At 35.1% G+C, this 18,008-nt stretch overlaps 1 protein-coding gene and 1 long non-coding RNA gene across 2 annotated transcripts in view; one reads left to right on the top strand and one right to left on the bottom strand.

Moving 5' to 3' along the window:
- Window positions 1-18,008, top strand: part of Irsp53 (Insulin receptor substrate 53 kDa) — a 370,121-nt gene that overhangs the window by 251,359 nt on the left and 100,754 nt on the right. The gene's annotated exons all lie outside the window — the stretch shown is intronic.
- Window positions 15,433-16,791, bottom strand: LOC143179727 (uncharacterized). Its single transcript, XR_013002000.1, has 3 exons — window positions 16,647-16,791; window positions 15,541-15,573; window positions 15,433-15,464 (listed from the first exon to the last, which is right to left on the bottom strand). It is a non-coding gene; the product is annotated as an uncharacterized LOC143179727 (long non-coding RNA).

Raw genomic sequence — 18,008 nt, 5'->3', positions numbered from 1 at the left:
ATCGCTTCATTGGATTCAAAGTTCCAAAGTGGTGGGAATAAAAATTTCACATTTAACGTATAGGTCTTTTTCATATTTGTCGAGAGAATACTGTACCAGCGTTCTATGTGTTTCTACCATAATGATAGTTAGAACATGGACACGTAAATATTATTTGTTTGTTTATTGTTGTATTAATTGGTCAGATGGATTTTGCTGTCCAAGTAGGATATAGGCCTATACTGCTATTTTACTGCGGTTAGGAATATAGGACAAGTCAGATATTTGACGCATGATATGTAAAACGGAAATTAATCCTCAAACACGATTTAGTTATTCAGAATTTTCATGTTACTTTAGCATATAAAATTAAGCTATAAGTTTCTTGACACCTCTCATTACAGTATAAGTAGCAAAAAGTTAAAATCTCTCTACAGTCATACCACCCGTATAATGCCCTTACAGCAAGTGGTTAAATACGTGCGGAGGGTGATGTTGAATACCGGAACCATCGTCGAATCATCGTTATTTTTCCAGACACGTGAGAAAGTTCGCAAACAGATCAGGGTTTTTCCATAATTCACTCCAGTTGAGCGTATGTCGTGGGGAGAATCCAGCGAACCGTCTTGCGCGCTGTTACCATAGCATAACGCATTCAAGACTGCATGCAGCAAGCAGAGACGATGATAGCGAGGCAAATTCGTTCCGCCTTCTCCTTTCGACTTGACGCGAGGTGTAAAGCGAAAAGTCGATGTTCACGGTGTTAACGCAGGGTGGAGCCGAAATGAAAGCGTGGTAGCGAAATTGGCAATATCGCGACTTTTCCTCCCCCCCCCCCCCCCCCCCCCCCCCTTCCTCAGAATCGATTTGGTACACTTCTCCCCTGTCAGCGGCAACGAGTTTCCTACCTTGGAATATCCGTTCGTTACCCTTCGGAAGCTTAACGAGATTGTCGTCACAGATTCGATATTAATTTTTAGGACGACTGAAGATTCCTCAACGTCCACTAAAAAATTATTGGTCTTATATCTTGTAGAAGGGAGAGACAGGTGAATACCAGCTGCACACTGTAATAGGGAGAAGAATGTTAAATACAAAATAAAGTAGTAATTCATTGTAAAATCTGTAAAAGTGTATATTTGACACAGAATTTTGAAATGTGAATATGTATAAATTTTCTAAAGCCTTAATGATTTTGATTAACTTGAAAATATTATGAGCTTCTTTTCGTAAACAATTGTCGTGTGAATCGTTATTACACTTGAAAGTTATTTACATGATAATTGTAATGCGTATCCTGATTAAATTTTTAATTTCTCCAAAAAGGGTAGTAAAACTCGTCCCAAATTTGTTTCTTTTTCACCATCTTATCTGTTCTCTTCACTGTCGCTATTCTATTCTCGATTTATGAATAATGTTTATTGACGACAAACAAACCGCTCCAACAACAGAACATTCAATGATTATTTGAAAGTTCATGTCGGTCTCATTTGCTTGCTTTTCTCTACAATTAGTCCAACGCGAATTGTCGGTGCAACAAGGGGACAAACAATCGCGCGTTTGCTGAGTAATTTCATTAATAGCAAATTATTGTAAATTTGTTCCCTGCGATACGCTTAACGAGCTACCAAAAATTCATTAAAAATTCACCTGGTCTACGTACATTACGATCAGTTAAAGAAACCACCGATGATAATAAAATGAAATGAAAATAATAAAATGAATGAAAATTAATACGCAACTAGTATTTCTATAATTCACGAATGTCCGGTGCATCCAGTCGGTGCATTTGTCGGTGTGTATTTATGAAACCGATTCAGCTGTTCGTGTATACGGGGTGTTCGGTTACAAGTGGTAGAAATTTTAAGATGCGATTCTACAGGTTAAAATAAGACGAAAATTAAAAATGATGATTTGATATTTCGGGCTTCGTTAATGTAGTATTATGTATAACAATAATAATATTTATTAAGATTAATTATTAGGTGATTAGGTGACAATACTGTACACGTTAAACTACAAGTCTTTTCTCTCGCTACGGCACTCTCGACTTTCCTTACAACACTGCCTGCTTTTTCGCCAGGAAAAACCCTTAATGCCCTTTTCTCCCCTCCCAGCACGCTCTTAGCATCATCGGCGACGCATCGGCCCATCGCCTAGCTGTTGGGTCTGCTTTCTGTCCATCGACACTTTCTCTTTTACGATCCTCTTTCTGTTCTTAAAACTAACGTTCTTTAAAACTATGATACTACATTAATTACACAGTACAACAAATTTTAACCTTTTTTCGGACTTGTAACATTCAATATTCATTTCTTATAGATTTTTATGCGCTGAATACAAATCTGCAATCCGTTAGTCGCTATCACCTTCAGTTTTCGAAAAAATCGATTTTGAAAATAAACGCAATTTTTAAACTTTGAACAATTATTGTGTTTAAACGATAACACTTATTCAGTTGATTTTTGTGTCAGATTATTTTATAAACATTCCCGAATAAAATGATATACTTTATTACTGGGTTATAAACATTTAAATATGTTTAAACAAAGATCAAAGGCAAAAGGACACTCGAAATGCACCAATTTTGGCAGATATTTTTCAATTTATTTAAAAAACTAAGGGTCTAAGAGAAAATCTGACCCCACCACGCGATGCAGCAGACATTTTTCCCTCGGAAAGCATCGACAGAAGTTGTAAGTCCCGTTTTGTTTTCAATACAGAAACGAAATAGTTTGGTAAAACGTACGGCGCCGTCAGCGGTACTCAACTACGTGGCGCAGTAGGCCCGCATGTCCACTGCACTGCCGCTCAATATCAAGAGAGAGAATCGCTTAACGCGCTTGACTTTTACCATGCTCCGGAATTGTATTATGCATTTACGGCAATGTTAAGTATACAAAGAAGTTACGAAACGGTTAACACATGCCGCAATATATAAAATATCAACAGCATTATTCAAATTAAAATGTTTGGAACATTAAATATACTGTTTTTCAAATTCCAATTCCTTATTTATGCTTGTAATAGTTAATAATTGTATATTAAATATCTTATAAATAATAAATACAACATGGATTAAGGTGATAGTCGCGCGTGATACTCTGACGCTGAGCGGCAAGTGCAGTGGACACGCGGTCTACTACACCGCACAGTTGAGTACCGCTGACGACGCCGTACGTTTTACCAAACTATTTCGTTTCTGTATTAAATATAAAACGAGACTTACAACTTCTGTCGATATTTTCCGAAGGAAAAATGTCTGCTGCATCGCGTGGTGGGGTCAGATTTTCTCCTAGACCCCTAGTTTTTTAAATACATTGAAAAATATCTGCCAAAATTGGTGCATTTCGGGAGTCCTTTTGCCTTTGATCTTTGTTTAAGCATATTTAAATGTTTATAACCCAGTAATAAAGTATATCATTTTATTGGGGAATGTTCATAGAATAATCTGACATAAAAATCAACTGAATAAGTATTATCGTTTAAACACAATATTTGTTCAAAGTTTAAAAATTGCGTTTATTTTCAAAATCGATTTTTTCGAAAACTGAAGGTGATAGCGACTAACGGATTGCAGATTCGCATTCAGCGCATAAAAATCTATAAGCAACGAGTATTGAATGTTACAAGTCCAGACGGCTGTTGTATAGTGTTATTTATAAGCAATTAAAAATTGGATGTAACCCGCCTGTAATCAGGCAAACTGTCTTACAATATTGATCGCATTGGGTGCGCGACGAAAATGACAGCTCGAAATAGGTATTTAAATATTCGACAAGCAGTCTGTGAGTACTATTGATTGGTGAAGTTATGTTTTTGTACGAAGTAATTAAGAATATGAGTGTTACAAATCCGGAATTAAGTGTTCTTTTTATGTGTGATTCTTCCGAAATATTCGTTTAAACTTCCTATAGTTCTCTTCTACGCTTCCAGCGCGTGTGGATTGGACAGAAAATTAATGAGAAGATGAACACATTAATCCTTTGTATTTCAAAATCTAATAGGGAATGCCTTATGGATAGTTGGGAGTAGGCAGGTTTATTGTTATTCAACAATAGCGCCGGATTTTTCGCAAAGCGCGATGCAGAATCATCTAACCGAAACAAGTATCGTCGAATTGTGCTGTCTCTCTGTCAGGCAGGTCATTTGTTATTTCATTGGTAATAATCACCATTACGATTCGATCAGCTGTCATTTGCTGCGCACCCGATGCGATCGATATTATAAGACAGTTTGCCCGATTACAAGCGGATTACATCAATTTTTTAATTACTTGTAAATAATTAACGAAGCCCTAAACATCACATTATCATTCTTAATTTTCGTCTTATTTTGACCTCTAGAATCGCCTCTTAAAATGTCTCCCATCTGTAGTCGAACATTCTGTATACAGGAGAAAATAAGATTTAACTGATTGATAATTATTATATTATATTAGTACATGATAATACCTAGGTCGCACTAAAAACTGCTAATTCGTTCTGAATTTTATGCTTCTGAAGTCGATTTCCGCGGCTCTAATTGTCTGATCTAGTTGAACAACGTCTCAAATTGAAGCCAAGGTGGTCCGGAATATAAATATAACCAACATTTTACCTTCCATGTCATCTGAACCTCTCATATGATCGAAAAACTGCTAATTCGCTCTGAATTTTTTTACTTCTGAAGTCGATGAAGTTATTATTCTTCTGTACACCTATTCTTAAATACTTAGAAAAGGAAATTTGAACAGTATAATTTTTGGGCTCTGAATACTGGAATTATAAGTCGTAAACTCAACTCACGAAAATTAGTACTGTGTGATGTGTCCTTAAGCTACAAAGGAAAAAGATTTTACAAATGTTAAGTATAATATAAGATGAATATCAAGGAGATATAAGGTTTAAACATAAAATTAGTAAATATGTACATAGATATTACGTATAATATAGTACATACAAATATAGTCAAATTAATTTCAACCGCAATTTGTGTAAATTGTATTTTCATATAAGCGTATATACCTTTAATAATATTATTAAAAATTAACAAATTTTATGTAAACTAAACTCTTATTGAAAAATCATTAAAGATAGACAGCTGATAAATTGACAATGAACTAAACAGAGCTCAAGAGGTAAATCCTATTTTTGTATTGTCAAAACGAAAGAAGACACTTGTGTGTTCACTTCGCCTATCTTCAACTAAGGCCCTAGGTATTTCTTCCTCTGATTACGCTTCACAAGATGAGAGTGATACAATCGTCGCTCGCTCAAAGCATTCGATAATTTGTCGAGCGTAATTTTATGCAATTATGCGTGTTACCCTTTCTCAGGTTTCTACGCTTATGCGTGCACAGACGTTGAGGGTGAAACGCAACCGGAATTCAGGGGGAATATTTCGGTGTCCGTGTCCGTGACTCTCTGTGGATCCCCTCCCCGTGAACATAGTCGCCCTTACGCTAAATATGCCACGTCGCCCCGTTTCACGGTAAAGTGACCGCGCGTTAACTCCCATTCGTTACGCATTTACATTATTATTAAAGCGCATTTACACGGCTGTTGGCGCGAGCACTGCGTGGAATTTTAATTTCTAGGTATGTGCAATTGCGTCGACTATCTCCGCTTATCTTCCATCTCTGTAGATAGTGGAATTAAAGGTTGCTGTGAATAAAATTCTATGAAAATCATATTGTGAGTGTGACCACTCCTTTATTACATCTGTAGCTCTTTGGGTCTTATTTTAAAGAGATCTAAAAACGTTCAGACTTTTCTTGGGTTTGAATTTGGAGTGCAGACTGTGGAGTTTGTAATTAGTACTTCGTAATTTATTTCATCTTTTTTAGTAAATTGTGTAGTTTTGCTAGTAATTAGATTGTTAAAACTTAAATTTAAACTAGAGTCAATAACGTGGATCTTTAAAGTATTCCAGAGTATTCTTACTTCCTTCGTGTCTTTGTTTTTTTTTCCTATGTATACGAATTATCGGTGACCGCCACTTGTTAATCAGTCATTCGTTATACCGAAAAATTAAATAATGTAGCCAAATAGTTGAGTTGTAAATTGTAATGATAATAAAGAATTTTCTCTAAGATAAAGTGCAGGTTTACTCCATATAGTTCCAATAGGGATGGTGATGGATTTTGTAATACATGTTTAATTTAAATTTCTATAAAACCTTCATGTGTATTAATGTTTACAATATGTAACCAATATTTAACTCAGTACTAACACGTCAGTTTAACTACAGCTAATGAGCTTTTAGTATGTATCATTAAGAACACTACGATAAGTGAAAACAGTCCTGAAGATCGTAGTAGAATTATGTTACTTCAATAGGACAGAAAAAAACTGTATATATGAAAAGTTAAACATGATATAGCTGCTTTTATTTTTTATATTTCTAAGTCCATATCTATCAAATATTACACTTTCTGAGCTTCAGAACATTAAGATTTCCAACTGTACAGTAACGAAATTAATTTTTTTTTTTTTGTTTAATTAGTATTATTTAAATTTCCATCGGGAAATCCAAGTTTGAAGTGTTTAGAGTGAGTACAATACATTAACGGAAATGTAAGATAAATGGAACTTAATAAACATAGGTATATTAAATTTATCTATGTGTTTAATTTTCTAAAGGAGACAAAAAGCTACAAACGAAGATATCAAATTTTTCTGCATATGTGATGCTGGTCAAAGTGTCAAATAAGGATATATTTACTTTTAACATTTATTACGTCCGATCCGATTATTTAATCTTACAAGAAACTACTAGAAAACTTTTAGAATTTCTATCTCGTAATGTGACTTTATTTCTTTCAAATCGCACAAGGTTTAGAAATATTCGACGATGAAAATATAGTTGAAAATTAACATAATAAGAATAACTTCTCCAATATTACCAGTGCCAAGGATGATTATGATAGCAAAAATTTTAATTAGAACTAATATTTTTTTTATTTCCTTACTTATTTCAATGCACAAAAATCCAGTTGCATAAAGAAAGTGGAATTGTAATAGGTACGTACATGTACATGGATAACATGTAACAAAAATAAAAGCAAAGGGAATGATTGCAACCAAAAAAGATTTACGAAAACAAGAATAATATGTATAATACAAAGCAATGCAGCGGGTCATTAGCACAGAGAGTAGTAGTAAAAAATAATAAATATAAATCATTGTTGGTTATAATAGTTGACTTTTTATTAATGGGGCTTATAAATCCTGAAAACTGTTTGCCTGCATTTGTTGATAGAGCCGGAAAAAAATTCAACTTTGTTTGATGATCATAATTGCTTTACTACACATTTTGAAATCAGGTTGATGGATCTAAGATTACTCCTGAATATATCAACATGAAGGACAAGGGTGTTACGAAGTCTATGAGAAGGAGCATTGAAATTAACATGATTGAGTAGCGGAGGACAGTCAATGTGGCTATTAATAATTTTGTATAAGAGCACCACGGCTGTAATGGACCTCCTGCTTTTCAATGTGTGCATATCCAGGCGGTGTAACAATGTCCAATAGTTATATGTAATCGTATCTCGACACAGGGGATCCAAGTAGTTGAGACACAAACCGAAAAAACTTGTGCTGTGCCTCTCAACTACATCTATATATCTGACCTGATCCGATAATGCTCGCGCATTCAAATTGAAATTGAATAAGCGTAAAAGTACAAGGTTTTCAGTGTAGTAATATTTCTGAAATCCTTACAGAAGCGAAATATAAAGCCTAGGAATCCATTTGCTAAATTCACGATGTTGATGATATCATTAGCAAACGACAGACAGTCTTCACAATGCACCACAAGATCTTTGACACTATGCATGTTACTAATTGTAAGAGGAAGAAGTAGGTTATTAATCGTATAATTGGATAGAACAATATTTTACTTACGCAAGATCCGCATGAAATGACATTTTCAGATATAAGTAGGATTCTATTCGCGGTATTACGTAAAACACATAATATAACACAAAAAGTAATCCTGTATCGCACATTTAATATACAGGGTGTCCCACGTAACACTTTTCACGATTTTTAAAGTACTTTCGATAATCTGACAAAAAAATATTTTAAACAAAAGTTGATCAGTTTTCAATTGGCTATACATTGCAATAAAAATGTTCGAAAATTTTTTTTATTATTGTCAAGGCCACTTTTATTTTTTTAAATGGCATTTTGTATTTTTAACTTAACATTATTACAGCCCGTATCAAGACGAATTTAACGACCTAGTATACCATGACCTTCGGATGACTTTGAAGGCAAAGAAATGAAAATTTCAACAAAAACTGACAATCTGCTTGAATGAGTGATAATAACTTGTGTTTATTATTAAGATTTGAAATTACGTTAAATTCAGGATCCTTGATTAAATAAACGCAAACGATTTCATGAAAAGGTCACATCAAATATTCGAATTGAAGTCCATTTTCTTGTAGACACAATTCCGCTCTACGCAGTAAATTTGCATTGGTTGCTCTTACGAACTGTCGACAATTCACAACAAAGAAACAATGTCAACATGTGATGGCTTAGCTATTAAGATAGTGGTGACTCGAACTTAAGACAGTTCCTCTGTTTGGTCTTGACTTGTTACGAAAGCAAATCGTAGTTTAACATTAACTTGTAAAAAATGTATTCTAACAGTGAAAAGGTTAATATGCTGCTATTACTTGACGAATATAAAAGAAATCACACTTGCGTTTATTTAGTTTGCAAAAGTTTGTCAACTTTTCTAAATTTCTGGACCATCATGCATAATCAGCAGGAAGATCGTGATAGAGATGAATAAATAAAGAGTAATGATTATCATTGTCAGTGTGTAAATTGAGGGTCATAAAATTTCACTGCAGTTTGTGACAAGTAACTTCTTATGTCAGTGGCTATGATACTTGTAATTACTAAAGATAGGGGAGACCAGGAACAAACGTAAGATGGGATGAATGTAACATACGTTATAAAAGAAATACCAATCGATCAATAATCTGGTGCTTCCATGTTTGCATATCATTACCATCTCTCCTGCAGCTTACTTTTTGGCAACACGTAATAATAAACGGTATCCTTTTGTTCTAGCTTCATAAAGTCTTTTGACTTTTTTGTATTGTATTCAATAGATATTAATCTCAAAAGTAGATATAAATTGTTATGATTATAAGGTAGATTAGCATATAGAACATATTCATGAGAAATACCTCTATTAGGGATACCAATAACAAGTTGTTTCTTTTGACCCGATTGTAACCTGTGATTTTCTTCTATACTCTTTGCTCCATCGGATGTCATTTTAATAAAATTTAGAAAGGAAAGAACTTATTAAGTCACATTTCCTAATGATGAAATGATTTTGAAGTTTGAAACAGAACACTAGAGAATAACAAAAACGAGTGATGTAGTCAGCGCAGTCGACATTTTTTTCAATACAATTATTAGAAATTACATAACAACTTTAAATTTCTCGTTAATTTGTCAAATTATTTTTCTATTTCACATGGACTTGTCAAGTTATTTTCCTGTGTACACATTATGAAAATAGTTACTCATATCTTGGAACTTCTCAAAATTTTTAGTTGTTCAATGTTGACATACAATAAATGTATTCTTTTTTGATTATCATACATAAAAGAAAAAACGGAAGATCGACAATAATGGATTTATCAAGTTTTTAAACCTAATCTTGAAATACGGGATTATTGTGTACAGAATGTCCAATATTCATAAAAGAAAAACAGATTGTGCGCTTACTTCGTAAACCTCTATGTTAAGTTTGTGATGATATTTATACTTATTTTTACCTTCAGACTAAGTAGAAATACCTTTCAAAAGTATACTTAATTGAATTTTTAAACCTAAATAAGTAGGGACATACAAATGACATGTTTTAAAGAAAGGTTTAATATATTGCTAGTTGTAACATATTGCTAGATGTAATATATTGCTAGTTTTTGGTTTGATTATGTTGTTTAATAATGTAGGTTTACTGTCTTGTACGACCTTTCTAAAAATTTTATTAAATTTAGAAGTTACAAAGCCAAAAACTCAAATTGTTACGTTTGTCCCTAGTCTCCCCTACTTATAAATAAAGATATTAATATGGATACTTATAAACGCTTACTTATAATTAACAAATAAAGACTTACAAGCAGTGTCGTTATTTCTGTTCAGCGTCTTACTTTGACGTCTAGAGCAGTGATAAGCTACCCATGGGCCACATATCACCCTTCAACTACTTACCTATAGTTCGCTGAAACCTTGCACTTCATTTAACTAGAGTGTAAAAATGCACAATCTATTGTCAATGTGAAACACGCAGTAAGTGGTAACTTGAAACACATTCACTCGTGACGATACAGCGAAAATAAAGGAAAACCAGCAAAAATATGTGCCAGCAAGTCGTAATAAGCAATGTTGTTCCCATGATTGTGTCATTCAGCATTTCAGTTGCGTATGAGCAATCGCACTTTAATCAAATTAAGAAAAAGTTTTCACACTAAATTAAAGTCTTCTTATTAATGTATTTAGATACTTAATATTGCATTCGCTACCAACCATATGAAATATCGAGTTTCCAATTTTGGCACACTGCAAAACAAAGATTACTCATCACTAGTCAGTTTTAATTATCCTAACAAAGTTTTCCTAAAAATTTTCTTCCACCTTTTATACACTCAAAATCGTTCTTAACATATTATGGATGGATGACGAGATATCTCGCAGCTTCTATGGTGTAATTAGGAGTTTTTGGCAAGATATCTCGCATTTCCCAGTTATCTTCCAAAGGTAATTATAACGCAGTGGCAAGTGGTAACAGTTACGAGTTTTTGATAATTTGTAATGTGAATTACTTTTTAATCGTTAAAATACGAATAGTGACAAAGCAATTGAGGATATTACAGAAATATTTGTGGAGAATTTATCGGATATAGCAAGTGATGACAAAAATATGGATGTTTGTGAGGATGATCATGACTTTCAAAGTTTACAAGATAATACTAAGACTATAATTCCTGCGAAAAGGCGGAAAAGTGTTTCAAACAAAATAGACAATGTTTCAAGTGACACTGGTGATTTCAGTTCAGACAGTGAAATTATTATACGAACAAAAAAAAGAGGATTAATTTCAAGTGACTTGGAGTCAGAGATAAACTGCCATTTAATAAATAGTGTAGCTGATAGATGGGCGTTAAATTTTGAAAACAAAAATTGGTCAACGGAAGATTTTCAACTGAACTTCGAAGATTTTGAAGGTGAGTGAGGCGTTAAAGTTGAGCCATCAAAACCAAATAGTATCCAGGAAGTAGTGAAAATAATACTGGACAAAGATTTATTTGAAATGTTATGCTATCAGTCGTCTATATATTATAGTCAAGCATCAAAAAGTATAAAATTATTAAATCTTTAAAATAGTCTCCTGTCGATCCCACAGAATTTAAAAAATTTGTAGCTCTTATAATTTTAATGGGACGTACTCAAAAGAGGAACTGGAAAGAATATTAGTCAACAGATCCACTTTTAGCAGTTCCAATTTTTCCTCGGACAATGAGTCGAAATAGATTTGAACAAATATGACCATTTTGGCACTTGAATGATAATGAGAAGATAAACCAGTCTCCATCCAGACTTTTTAAAATTCAACCAATATTTAAATACTCTGTGCATAAATTCAATATAGTGTACAAACCCAAGCAACAGTTGTCATTAGACGAGTGCATGATTCCATGGAAAGGATGTTTGAACTTTCGGACGTATAATCATGGAAAAATTGTTAAATATTGTGTACTTGTAACAATTTTATCTGAAAATGATACTGGACACATTTGTAATTTGGAAATTTATACTGCTGAGGGAAAAAAGCAAAACGAAACTATTTTATACGTACTTGATCGATACTTTAGGTTGTGGCGCTAGTTTATCAGGATAATTATTATAATAATATCTTCATTGCAAATATATTGCTGGAAGGTAAAACTAGAATACGTACAATAATTAGAGCAAACCGAGGCTTACCACAATGTCTGAAAGATGAAGAACATGGACTGAAAAAAAGGTGAAATAACCATTGGAAGTAATAGTGACGTTCTCCTTTTAATTTGGAAAGATAAAAGAGAAGTGAGAGTAATATCAACTATTTAGGGATACTGGAAAAGTAATAATGAAGCCGATTTGTGTCCACCAATACAACGCGTTTATGAAAGGCGTCGACCTTACTGACCAGTCTTTCCAACAATAGTATTCTCAAAAAAACAGTTAAGTGGACTAAAAAGGCAGCACTTTATCTGATTAACTGTGGTCTCTTCAATTTATACAGAATATACCAAACACTGAATCCTCAAAGTAATATAAGATATAAAGATTTTCTTCTCGATGTTACAAGAAATTGGTTTACTCTTGAAGGAACAGAAGAGTCAAAAGATTTAGAGAGTGACTTACCAGGCCTTTCAAATATTGCTTTAAAAACTCCATGAAAAGATCACCTGCAAAGGTTGTCAAGTGATATAACACAACACATTCCAATACAAATTCCGCCTTCGAAAAAAAAAAGAAGGAATTTCCCACAAAACGTTGCAAAATATGCATTATGAACAGGAAAATAAGAGAAACTCGCTGCATTTATATACTTTGTGGTGTTCCATTTCATTTACCTTCGATGTTTTACTAACAAGGAAACATCGCGAGGTGTAAATCTCCGATTTGGATGAAACTTTGCAGGATTGTAGAGTAGCGGAAAATATTCGACACGTATTGTTTTATCGGCTCTAATTTCAGTTAAAGGACTGAAAACCATCCCCAAAGGTGGGGGTGTAAAACATATTTCTCCTAATATCTCGAAAACTATTGCGTGTAGCAAAGTGGTGTACATAGAGCGATTGTGTATTTTTGAACGACGAATTCACCTATAGAAACAGTTTCTGAAAATATTAATTTGTGTAAAAAATATATTTAAAAATAGTATATTTTCGTCGTTTTCACTGACTAAATGCTGTATCTTACATTAAAAACAACTTTTTTCAAAACTACCATATTTTCTTAAACGTAGAACACATATTGTTCAACTTATAACATAATTGTTCAACACAATTGTTGCATTTCGAGATTTACATTTCGCGATGTTACCTTCCAAGTATCATACTTTGAGAAAGTTTTAGTGCGTAAAAACATTCTTAATTAAGATTCATATTGAGAAATCATGTTATTTTAAAGAATTTGTGAAAAATTAATATTTTGCACGATAATGATTTTTAATTACTAACAAATCATAAATAGTTTCACACTGTTTAACGAAAAGAAATAGGTGTCCATGAGGTAAGGTTAGCAATTAAATGTATGGTCCGCAACGTGTTAAAATTAAATTTGTTCTACAGTTGACAGCAATTAGTATGGAATCGTTAGAAAAGCTAAAATAAAAACATTTAGGTTCCATATTTTCCCGATACAAATCAGTCGAATACAGAGTCTTTGATTTACTCAAAGCCATCGATTGAGTGGATAGCTAGTGTTCGCTTTTGCATGAAAGCGGACTACATGGCTTGAAATAAAATTGGGAGGCACGGGCTCCCTTAATGTCCTTAGTGCTCAGCTTTCACGAGGCGTTGAATAGTCATGCTGCAATTAACTTGCATTCAACACTTTGATGTTGCATTCCCCAACATTATATGCACCATCTCAATTGTACCAGATGATCCAAGCCGATGAAAGGATCGCTGGCTGTAGTCAACCTGCAGACATAGCAGTGTTTATCAAACGCGTCAGAGAGATGGCTCTGTTCGGATAGAACATTGCCTCTTGGCCCGTAAAATCAATGCTGGTATCTCACAATTTCCGTTTCTCTTATTTGGTAGTCGATACGAATCATGTGGATAATCTGTGGTTATAAACTCCAGTCTAATAAAATTCACGTGCATGTAATTATCTTCGTTGAACTGCCCTTTATAATCAAAGCCAAACTCAGTATGCATTCATGCATTCCTTTTAGAATCATTCCACAGGGAATCGGACAATTTTCGAAATAGCATTTCGGGTTTTATTAAAATTTAGGTTAATCATGCAGTTTAGAGGATTCAGCTCCGATGACCTTGACCTTGACACATGTTGGCAAGGCCATACTTCTGAATAATCTCAAGGAGGTTTTAGCTGTCACTTATGGTTTATTAAGAGACTGTCGAAAAAGAATGTTCCAAAAATATGGCATTTATTTTTACTAGTATTTGTCTTTATTGAATGAATATAGTAGCAAATTATAATTTCTTTAAAAGTTTGACACGTAGGCGGAGGAGTTGATCTGCCCTATTGGTGGATTAACCCCTTTGAATTCCCTTAACCCGGTGACGGTGTGCTATGAAAATGTAACATGGTAGATGTGGTGAGGTATTACATACCTCAATCAGTTTTTTTCAGCAAAATGTTTAAAAAATAAATTTAACGAACAAATTTATAATTCAAGTAATACTCTTGTTAATAATATTACAAAAAATATAGGGATGTACACTATTTAATATTATTGTTAAGCTCATTTTTTTCACAGCAGGTTTTGCAAGTGAAACTACTATATTCTAGACATGTGAGTTTCTCATAGTTCATGCAGTTGTAAAAAATCTTTCTATCTTTATTTCGTAGACAGTCTTGACACCGCGTTGAAAATGTTTATTGTTTAGAAAACAGTGTAGTTGCCACTGTCTGTGTTGGAGTTGACAATTTTTTTTTCAAATGCGGCGGAAAATTTTAAATTTCACTTCGTTCATTTATGTTGTTGGAGAGATGGATGAACGGGTGTATTTATACTAACTAAACTCAACGCATAGATATATTATAACCTGTTCCCATTGTTCAGGAGGGCTTCGCACACACCCGCGCGCGCGTGCTCGCGCACAATTGCTCGCGCTGATGCATACACGTACAAATTAATTGTGTGCGGATTATATACACTGTGACGTAGTACCAGTGCATGTCGCAAAGCCGAACCTTTCCTAGGGCAGAGGAAGCTTTTAGTGATCACCATCAGAAGTCTAAGACGACACTAACGCCCACTTTTGCATACAAGCGCTAGTCAAGTGACAACTGATATCTCAGCGACACGATGACGATATTGGCAGCAGACAGTTGGTTGCCCAGCATCGAAGCCAGCAGAGGTTGCCTTAAGGGCTTAGGGTAGTCACGTGACTTTACGAGATTTCCTGGTCGGTATCTGCCGTTACAGTTTTCTTTACAGAAATAAAATTATCCACAGACATGTGGCTGCCTAATGAATGCGAGATGGAGCCACACTATGATTCCCCCTCCACTATACACACTACTATACGAGCCGTATGTACGTGAATTCGGCCCTTCGGATCACTTCGGATAGCTTCGGAAAGACGAGAGAGAAGGCAAATGTCAAATCTTACTCTCGCGTTTCTAAAACGCTATTGTGGTTTGGCCCAAGTCGTCCGCAAGCGACATTGAGCGGCACGAGTCATTCGTAAAATATTTCGAGTGGAAACTCTGGTTTATCTGCAAAACTAAATCAGTTTAATAAAAATTACTTTTCGAGTTTATGTAACTTGAATGTAAAAGATGATATACTTACAAGTTTTACACTTTCTACGTTCTTGATACCAGCCTTTAAAAAACAATTAAAACAAGTTCATGATGATTTCATATTAATTTACTTACAAACAATAACAGTAAACGAATTTTAGTTATCTCTTTGTATATGTGGCGAATTATTTCCTATTCGTTTTTCCGTCCGGTTTGGTCTGGGTTAGGTCAGGGTTAGCTCTGGGTATATACAAAATAAGAGGAGACGTTGCTAAAAATACATTAATTTAATATATTTATAATCATCAGAATCACGGTTGCCGCTGCGACCCCGACCGCGGCTTCTCCCATACTTTCATTTACGGACTTTCTTTTTAAAATCCCAGAACTGTAATATGAAAAATAGACACATGTTATTCACGAAATTTACTTCGTTCTTGAACAAAAAATGAATAGATAAATTACTGAGCGCTTTAGCATAAGATCGCCTATGATCTACGTATCTTTTGTCGTCATGCCTCCTCTAAAGCTAGCGCCAACGCCGACGCCGACGCCGACACCCACACCAACGCCGACTCCGACGCCGACGCCGGAGTCGGTGCAAGCTTTAGAGGAGGCATGACGACAAAAGATACGTAGATCATAGGCGATCTTATGCTAAAGCGCTCAGTAATTTATCTATTCATTTTTTGTTCAAGAACGAAGTAAATTTCGTGAATAACATGTGTCTATTTTTCATATTATAATTTTGGGACTTTAAAAAGAAAATCCGCAAGTGGAAGTATGGGAGAAGCCGCAGTCGGGGTCGCGACAGCAACTGCGAACCTGGCCTGGGGGGAAGAGGCGGGAACGGGGGGGAAATTTAATTATAAATTATTATAACTAAAAAGTAAACATATTAAATTAATGTATTTTTAGCAATGTCTCCTTTTATTTTGTATATTTCAAGACCTAACCCAGACCAAACCCAGACCTAAGAACATATAAATATTATAAACAATTTATATTCTTTATTTTTAGTTTATTATTGCATGTAGAATCGCTCTTTCTCGATTGTATCAGCTTGTACATAAACTTGTTTTAATTTAATTTTTCATACAAAATACACTTTAAACTCATCCCTCAAAATTTCATAAAAATTTTTGAAGATCTCACCGAATAATCTCCTTCCGAGTCGAAACGTGAAAATATCTATAATATCAAAAAGGCTGCTTGTGCCGTGTTGCGCTTGCCGAAGCGTTTCAAGCTTCTTTCCGAATCTTTCCGAAGCCGTCCGAAGCAGTCCGAACCGCCGAGCTCACTTTCTGTTCGAACCTTACAATGGCACTCGGAATGACTTTTCATGGGACTTCTTGTGGGACATGAACGAAACACGCAGCTCGTATAGTTGCATGTGTAGTAATGCGTCAAATTCTCGAAACTCGCGTGCCAACTCAGGGCAGCGCGGGCCTCCTGATTAGGCGCTGCCTGGTGTGTTCAAGCGGAACTAAACTTGTCAGTTTTTTACTCTGTTTTATCTCTAACCTGGCAAAAAGCACTGTCAAATCGCGCTGACGCTTTACGTCCTTATATTGGAAGGTTTTGAGCTGGAAAAGGGCTCATTTGATAGAGGAAGGATCAATCTAGCCCGCGCTGGTCATGATTTCGCTGAGAACAATCTCTAAATTAGCTAAAAATGCTTAGATTTCATGGCTGTGAATTTGTCGATTTTTGCTTTACTTTGAACACTCATATTACTGAACATCAGCAGAATCTGATTAAATAATGACCAGCGCGGGCTAGATTGAACCTTCCTCTATCGAATGAGTCCTTTTCCATCTCAAAATCTTTCAATATAAGGACGTAAAGCGTCAGCGCGTAAACCTATGTTTTTGCCTAATTTTGTCGGTAGGCCCTTAAGGCAGATCTGTGGCTTTAGGGAGCGGCTCAGGTACCAGCAGCTTTAGAATCACTCCGACTAGGCGAGTGAAGCGATGCTTCGAAGATGGAAGAGGCTGTCGTAGCCCATAGAGCCGATTCAGGAGAACGCTCAGTGGGAGGGCTGCACTACGATTCCACAGGGACGCACCGATTCATAGGAATCAGTCGGCGTCACGCGAGGAATGCCACCTCGTTCCGCCTTCTGGGAGAGAAGTCTCTAATGGAGAGGCGTAAGAGCGCATGCAACCGGCACCGTATCGTTGGCATATGGCGACGAAAAGAGGCTTTGGAGGCTCTGCGTTTCGGAGTCATCGCCGTAAGAAGAGCCCCGGGGGGGCTCATCGGGTGGGTTCCTGCCAATCATCGTGGGATGTCGATCTGTGGCCATAACTAACATAATTATTTGTACCACCGATTAAGTTTTCACGTGAAAAACTAATTTTATTAAAAGTTATCAACATTTTTGTTTATAACTTTTTTCTAATTGTTCAAACAATTGATTACTATTTAACCATTTAGTAGATATAATCGAAAGAAATAACTTTTGTTTCAAAAGCTTTTTCCTATCTCGCATAGTTCACGAGTTGTAAAATAAAA

This window comes from Calliopsis andreniformis, chromosome 5 (genome assembly GCF_051401765.1).
Source record: "Calliopsis andreniformis isolate RMS-2024a chromosome 5, iyCalAndr_principal, whole genome shotgun sequence".
In the NCBI taxonomy this organism is placed as follows: Eukaryota; Metazoa; Arthropoda; class Insecta; order Hymenoptera; family Andrenidae; genus Calliopsis; species Calliopsis andreniformis.
The sequence above is the reverse complement of the archived record's forward strand: the minus strand, read 5'-3'. Positions and strand labels throughout refer to the sequence as shown.